Source organism: Symphalangus syndactylus, chromosome 20 (genome assembly GCF_028878055.3).
Source record: "Symphalangus syndactylus isolate Jambi chromosome 20, NHGRI_mSymSyn1-v2.1_pri, whole genome shotgun sequence".
Taxonomy (NCBI): domain Eukaryota; kingdom Metazoa; phylum Chordata; class Mammalia; order Primates; family Hylobatidae; genus Symphalangus; species Symphalangus syndactylus.
Window position 1 is genome coordinate 11543208 of NC_072442.2, and position 8082 is coordinate 11551289.

Below are 8082 nucleotides of genomic sequence, written 5' to 3' on the forward strand. Positions count from 1 at the left end.
TAGAATCCATTTTTTTTTTCCTCCCAGCCCCATGAGGTTGCTTAACACTTGCTCAGCTTTTCATTCTCTTAGTTGCAGCTCATTCTTTCAGGGCGCTGCTTTAGTATTTGCAAGTGTGTCAAGGAGAAAGCAGGGCTAAATGTCAGGCACAGGTCTTTGGGTTTCCCTTTCCTCCAGGATTTTGGTCCTTCAAGTACTCACTGCCCTAGTAGCTTTCCAGTGCCTTCCCACAGGTTTTTAAAAAGTACCTTATCCAGTTTTCCTGCTTGTCCTTAGCAGGAAGACCATTCAAATATAATTACTAGCTGGAAGTAGAAATGGTACCCTCATGTTTTGATTGATGCTTTGGTTATATATTGCTCTTTAGATTGGAAATAATTTGCTAACAGAATATTGAAGATTTTGCTGTTGAGAATTTAAATTCAATTCTCATTTCTCTTTTTTCAATTCTTGCTCTTGGTTTTACTGTGTTTTATTTTTTTATTTCCAGGAGCATGATTCCTTTTTTTTTTTGGGGTCGCTAGTTTTTGAAATTTTAATATGTGCCTTGAAGAGATTTTTTTTAATCCTTCGTTCTGATCATTCAAAAGAACCTTAAATCAAAAGACATATTCTTCAACTTCGTGAATTTATTTTTAATTACTTCTTTATAATTTCTTTTATTCCATTTTTATTCTTTTCTCTTTTTGAAACTCATTTACCTGGATGTGCTTCACTCAGGCTGATATTTTGTTTTATATTTCCTTTCCTGTTTTAGATCCCTTTTTTAAAATCCTATTTTCTAGAAAATTTCCTTAACTTTATCATTTAAATTTTCTACTGAATTTCAGTTTTTGCTATCATATTTTAAATTTACATGCCATCTTTCTTGTTCTTTGAAAGACAATTTTTGCAACATACTTTTCTTCCTTCATAGAAACAAATTTTCTTTTATCTTCCTTAAGATGTTAATGAGTTTTTAAATTCTAGTTTTTATATCCCTGCATCATCTCTGATTTCCCCCAAATTTTGTTGTTGCTGTTTTTGTTGATGTTGCTTTCTGCCTTTCATGATAAAAACTTTCTCCAGATGTCTAATGGCATGATCTTTGGCTACCCAATCACATCATATCAACCTGACAACAAAAAGATTTTTGCAATCTGTGACTGTGACAGAAACTTGTTGAGTGTGGGTTTCATGTGGGGTGACTGATGGGTAATTTTCTCTGGAGATGGTGAGAAACCTCAGGGAAGACTTTTCCATTTCCCTTCCTGCAGAAGTAATTTTAGCTACTAGTGTTCTGAGAGTCCATCTATTTACTACACTTTTCTCACCCTCAATGTACTTATGTTTCCACAGCAAAGAGAAACACAGAAATTTTCTGGAGAGTAAACCTCAGTCTTCTACTAACATTGGTGAGGGCTAAAAATTAGGAGGGCATCTGGGAATTACCTACTTAGAAAATCTTGCAGTTGGAACTGCTTTTTATCTCCTCATCTTCACCATCTCTTTCAGAAGTATCCAATGCCTTTGATTTCTGCTATGAGGTTTAACAAAGCAGATTAACTTGATAGTCAGCTTCTAGCAATGCCAGTTTAGATTTATGTTTTCTCAAGTTGGCTAATTCATCAGTTACCACTTGTCCATGGATTCTCCAGTTTCCAGCAGTGTGTAACTATTATTTCCTGTGTTATTCTTTGAGCTTTGGCATTGGTGCATTTTTTTATAAGCTGTCATCCTGGTGGAATTTCAGAAGGTGTCAAATAAAGACATGAATTCAAATCACCATCCTTAGCTAGAGGCCATTGTTTGCTTTGAATAGAATACCATTTTGTACTGTTTTACAAGTGCATGTATTATATTGAATAGAAGACATATTAGGAAGTAAATATTTTAAAATATAAAGGTTAAAACATATATACGTAAATTTTTTGGCCCAGCAAATTTGGGCGTGAGAGTCAGAACTTACTTTTGAGAACCAGGTACATGGCTGGAGGTGAAGAGGGACTCTCAGGTATGGAACCTAAAAAATTTCTGTGGTGTTTATTTTTTAAATTAATAAGCATGCACTCAGGATGCAATTAAATAAAAATAATAGCAAAAGAAAAATATACGCAAAATATACCGTACATTTCGGCATAAAACTAGTTTATTTGTGGAAGTGAATAAATGTTACGATAGAGCCAGGTGCAGTGGCTACGCCTGTTATCTCAGCACATTGGGAGGCTGAGGCGAGCACATCACTTGAGCTCAGGAGTTTGAGACCAGCCTGGCCAATATGGTGAAACCCCACCTCTCCTAAAAATAGGAAAATTAGCCAGGCGTGGTGGTGCAGTGCCTGTAATTCCAGCTACTGGGGAGGCTGAGGCACAAGAATGGCTTAAACCTGGGAGGCAGAGGTTGCAGTGAGCCGAAATCACACCACTGCACTCCAGCCTAGGTGTAAGAGCGAGACTCCATCTCAATAATAATAATAATAATAATAATAAATATTACTGATAGGACATACATTTTGAAAGAGGAAAAAACACACTGGTATTCAAGGCTATAAAAGACTGGCTTATTTTTTAGGGCATAATTATCCTACGGGAAAATCTATGTGTACGTATAAATGTGCCCGCCGTGTCCATGGAGAGAGGCTGAGGTGGCGCAGCTCCAGCCCAAGGCATTGGGATGCAGCGACGGCAAAGATGTCGCTTCCTTAGTCCGGGCAACTGTCCGGGTTTTGAGCAAGAGGAAGCTGCAGCCCACCCGGGCACTCTCACCCTCACACCTTCAGCACTAAACAAGATAAAACAATTTCTTAAAGATAAGCCTGAGCTTGTAGGTGTAAAAGTTGGTGTCCGAACCAGGGGTTGTAATGGCCTTTCTTATACTCTAGAATATACAAAGACAAAAGGAGATTCTGATGAAGTTAGATAAGATGGAGTCAGAGTACTCACCAAAAAGAAAGCACAGCTAACACTTTTAGGAACAGAAATGGACTATGTTGAAGACAAATTATCCAGTGAGTTATGTTCAATAACCCAACATGAAAGGAACCTGTGGCTGTGGAGAAAGTTAATATTTGACATCTCAGGATTCTTCTGGCCACAGGCTCCAGGAAAGCTGATGGAAAGCCTGGGGCTCACTGAAGAAACCATGTGACTGTCACGTGCTTAACTTGTGGCTGCCTTGTAAGGAAAATAAACTGATGCATTTTGAAAATGAAGCCAGTAAGTTAGATTCCAGAAGAAATGATATTTATATTCTCTGTAGGGGACAGAAAGTGAGAAGACATCACTCTCTTTGAATCATTTAACCCTCTTGCATCATTTGTTTTAGAAGCAGTTTCATCAAAGTTGCCTTCCTGGGCACCTGTTTATCCATTTCCTGAACCATGTGCACTCATTAGATCTCTATTGAACGGCTTGAACATGCATCCCCTTCAGCATTTCTCCCATCCAGATTGGTGACTCCTAAAATCAGAGACAGGACATCCTGACTGCTGGTAGTAACATGGTGGTACATTGTTTTTCCACCCAAACTTAACATAGCCTTTTTACATTTTTATCAAAAATTCACTGTCAGATGTCTTGTTGTGGACCCTTTAATAGTACCAGGCAAGGATTTGCTTGAATTGTAGTACAGATTAGTGCTGAGTGATGGTATCAAAAGGTGAGAAAGACTTCATCCACCTGTTTTTTAATCTGTTTCTTTTGCCACCCTATATGTCTGCTCAGGGATGAGATCTCAAGCTGATTTTGATTCTTTCCGTTGAGGGGTCTTTTAAAAGCTATCTAGCCCACCTCCCTCAGTTCTCTGTGTAAGGAAGCAAAACCCCAGGGAAGCCAAAGGGCTCCTGTCCACCCCCCCTCCACAGGCGGAGAGCAGGGGCTTTACCCCCATCTCCCCTTCCTTGTAGGTGACATACATGCTCTGCCCTCTGAGTCAGTCAGTGAAGGCAGATGTTCTGACTTCTTTATCTGGTCAACATTTTGATAGAATTTCTTTATAATTTGATGGAGGTCATATTATTTTTATTTTGAGTGGGAAGAATACTTTAAAATTCTTTTATGTGAATTACCATCTTGTTTCCTTAACGTTTGAAACAATGGTTTGTAGAAGAGAAAATATTGTAGCAACCCAGAATCATGCTGTTGGGATGTGGTCCTAATTGCAAAGAAGGACATGGGGAGCTTCTCTTAAAATTCCCAGTATGCAAATACTTCCTGGTTACTCAGTCCAGTTGCTAAAGTTCTTTTTTTTTTTTTTTTTTTTTTTTGAGACGGAGTTTTGCTCTGTCGCCCAGGCTGGAGTGCAGTGGTGCTATCTCGACTCACTGCAAGCTCTGCCTCCCGGGTTCATGCCATTCTCCTGCCTCAGCCTCCCGAGTAGCTGGGATTACAGGTGCCCGCCACCGTGCACGGCTAATTTTTTTGTATTTTTAGTAGAGACGGGGTTTCACCGTGTTAGCCAGGATGGTCTCGATCTCCTGACCTCGTGATCCACCCGCCTCGGCCTTCCAAAGTGCTGGGATTACAGGCGTGAGCCACCACACCCTGCGCTGAAGTTCTTAAACAATATTTTAACCTAATATTTTTATTACCAACTTTTCTTTAAAAGTGTTCCTAGTTTCTGATTTTCCTGGGTTTGACATATTAAGTATTCTATGAGATGACATATATGCTTTTTTAGAAAGCTGATTCTCATGAATTCAAGTAGCTGAGTTTCTTTATGTTTCTTTTATTTACTGAAGTAGTTGGCACAAAACGCACCAAAACCTAGAGTGGTAGTTTTATGTAAATGCTCATGAGTTTGTATCATTAATATAATTGTGGATCCACTTATAATTTGTGCAATACTGTATGTATGTAGAGATTGAGTTGTCAGTTTAAAAAAATGTGGCCTCCGTGATCATTAAAAAATAAAATGGGCCAGGCGTGGTGGCTCATGCCTGTAATCCCAGCACTTTGGGAGGCTGAGGCAGGTGGATCACCCGAGGTCAGGAGTTTGTAACCAGCCTGACCAACATGGAGAAACCCTGTCTCTACTGAAAATATAAAATTAGCTGTGCATGGTGTTGTATGCCTGTAATCCCAGCTACTCGGGAGGCTGACGCAGAAAAATCACTTGAACCTGGGAGGCGGAGGTTGCGGTGAGCCGAGATTGCACCATTGCACTCCAGCCTGGGCAACAAGAAACTCTCTAAATAAATAGATAAAATGTCTTTGTGTAAGTACACATCAAAACTTTCAATTTAAATAAAGATCAAGTTGAGTAAGATCCATCTAGGACCCAAGTAACATAATATGTGAATAATTTAAAGAGTTTCTATTATGCACAAGAAGTTTAAATTATAAATTTAGTGTTGATCAAATACTAATTGTAAGATCAAGACTCATATATTAGTAAAAGCTCAATAGAGAATAGTTGTGCAACATAATTACTTTGGCCTCATTTTTCTTCTCTTTTTTGGGCACTTATAGAATAGCAACACCGTATCAAATAGTGTAGTGGTGCTGAGATACACAGAAGTCAATCCCTAACACCAGATTTCCTGATTCTGCTCTGGAACTCCTTGTATTGCCTCCAATGAATCAGCAACATCCCGCAATTCCTACTCACGGGCATCTTTGATTTATCTCCCTGCCTGCTGTTTTGCTCTTCATAGACAACAGCCAATGGCTCTGTAATTTCTTCAAGTACAATTCTTGTAGCCTCAGCTATGCAGCACTTCTCTATTTTCCCCTTTCTGGTACTCTAGTCATTTCTGTTCTTGCTTGCTATTCCTCAAAAGTTTTACAACACAAGAGCTGTAGCAAGGCTTTACATCGTATCTAAGACAATTCCAAGTCTGTCTAAGAGAGCTGTGCAGGGGCTGTTTATGAATCTAAACTACATAATTAGTAGAAGAACTTTCCAATTTACTCAAATCCCCTTTGCAATTGTATTGCCTATGATCTCTGTCTTTAGACTGAACCAGGTTTTTAACTAGTTCATACTAGCTTTGCTTTTTTTTTGTTTGTCTGTTTAATGGAAAGTACTATTGAGCACTTACCAAATGTTGGACATTCTATAGTCTTATCTCATGCACTTCTTCCAGTTATGTGTGATACACAGGGAAAGGTAGCAGCATAAGAAGGAGGCAGAGCCAGATGGGCTAAGTTAGCAGCCTAGCTAGGCTATTCACTAGCTTTGTCATCTTAGGCAAGTATCTCATTCTCTAGGAGCTTCTAGCACAAATACCTCACACAGTTTGGTGAGTAAATGAGTTAATATATGTAAAATACTTACAATACTTACATGTAAAATACTTATAAATACTTATACGTAAAATACTTTAGTGAGTAAATGAGTTAATATATGTAAAATACTTAGAATCATGGCTGCATACAATCAGCACTATATAAATATTAACTGTTAGTATTTTACTCATTTTACAAAGAGAGACAGACTCAGAGGGATCTATGCTGCTGAACTCCAAACAGCTCATAAGAATCATCATGTTAATTAATAATTATATTATTGAATGGTTATATATTTTTGGACATATATATAATTCCTGCCTTTGAGGTCCTAAAATGCTTCACTCAATAGCTCTACATCTAAATCTTCATGTATACTAATCCTGTCCCTTAGGATAAAATCCACAGAATAAACTCCAAAAGTATGCCAACGTTTAAGATTTTGGTGTTTATTGCCAAAATATCTGTCACCTACCAGCAATACATGAAGGTGTCCATTCCCTTAAACTCTTACTAATATTGGATAATATTCACTACTTATAGCAAATCCACAGACCTTCAATTTTAACATTATATTTGTTAAGAAGGGAATTTTATTTTTTAAGGTGGTTCTTTTTTTGCTAATATTTAGCAAGAATTAAGTAATGCCAAACTCTCTGTTCACTTAGAAAGTGTTGGCCAGGCACAGTGGCTCACACCTGTAATCCCAGTACTTTGAGAGGCTAAGGTAGTGGATCACTTGAGGTCAGGAGTTCGAGGCCAGCCTGGCCAACATGGTGAAACTCCATCTCCATGAAAAATACAAAAATTAGCTGGGCTTGGTGGTGCACACCTGTAATCTCAGCTACTTGGGAGGCTGAGGCAGGAGAATCGCTTAAACCCAGGAGGCAGAGGTTGCAGCAAGCCAAGACTACGCCATTGCACTCTATCTAGCCTGGGCATCAAGAGTGAAACTCCATCTCAGGGAAAAAAACAAATAAAAGCGTAGATAAACATTCCCAACTATTGTCCCTGTTTTCTAGCATAATCTGTATCACTTTTGAATATGTTTCCCATATCCAGCTTATTATCGTTATAGAGACACTGAATTGACATCTACATGTTATCTGAGTATTTCTATTCATTCAACTCTCTCTCTGATAAGTGACATGGTTATAAGTCACTTATCAAATTTGGTCTCTTTCTTCTAAATATGCTAGTTGGAAATGAAATTTAAGTTTTCTAGATACATCTGCAAGGCAAATATTATTATTTGGAAGTTTTTGTTTCTCCTAAAGAATATACTTTAAACTATTTCATTTCAGCAATAAATACAACTATTATTTATCAGCCTCTAAAGATCTTATCTTCCTGTCTGAGGTCACCCCAGAAGCTGGGGTGGCTGCCAGGAAGGAAACAAGATGGAGAGGATAAAAAAATAGATGGATTTGGGGATTCTCTGTTGAATGGATGTTTGGAGACATTTGTGCTAAACAAATAAAGATATTTTAAGATAGAACAATACATTTACATGCCTACTATTCAGAAGTTCCTTAAATCTTAGCAACTAAAAACAAATATAAAATGGGCCAATTAAAGACCAGAGAGAGGAGCAAAGTCTATACACTTCATGACTGGTATCAGTTTCTGAGTCAATACTTCTGGGTGGGTGACTGACTAAATACAAAAACAAAATTTCGGTGAAGACACCTATGACTTTAAGCTCTGTTGCATATAGAAACAGAATAAAGGTGTTCAATTATACTAGGTTTACACCTGCAAGTGTGTGTTGAGAGAGAGAGTATTGTGCTACTACATGTTTAATAATTAGCTCTCTAAACAAAAGAATGATCTAATTTATGTGGCTCCAGTGGCGCAATCGGTTAGCACACGGTAC

At 38.1% G+C, this 8082-nt stretch overlaps 1 pseudogene; it reads left to right on the forward strand.

Moving 5' to 3' along the window:
* Positions 1 to 2590: 2590 nt before the first annotated feature.
* On the forward strand, positions 2591 to 3043 carry LOC129469603 (iron-sulfur cluster assembly 1 homolog, mitochondrial-like; annotated as a pseudogene).
* The last annotated feature ends 5039 nt before the right edge of the window (positions 3044 to 8082 follow it).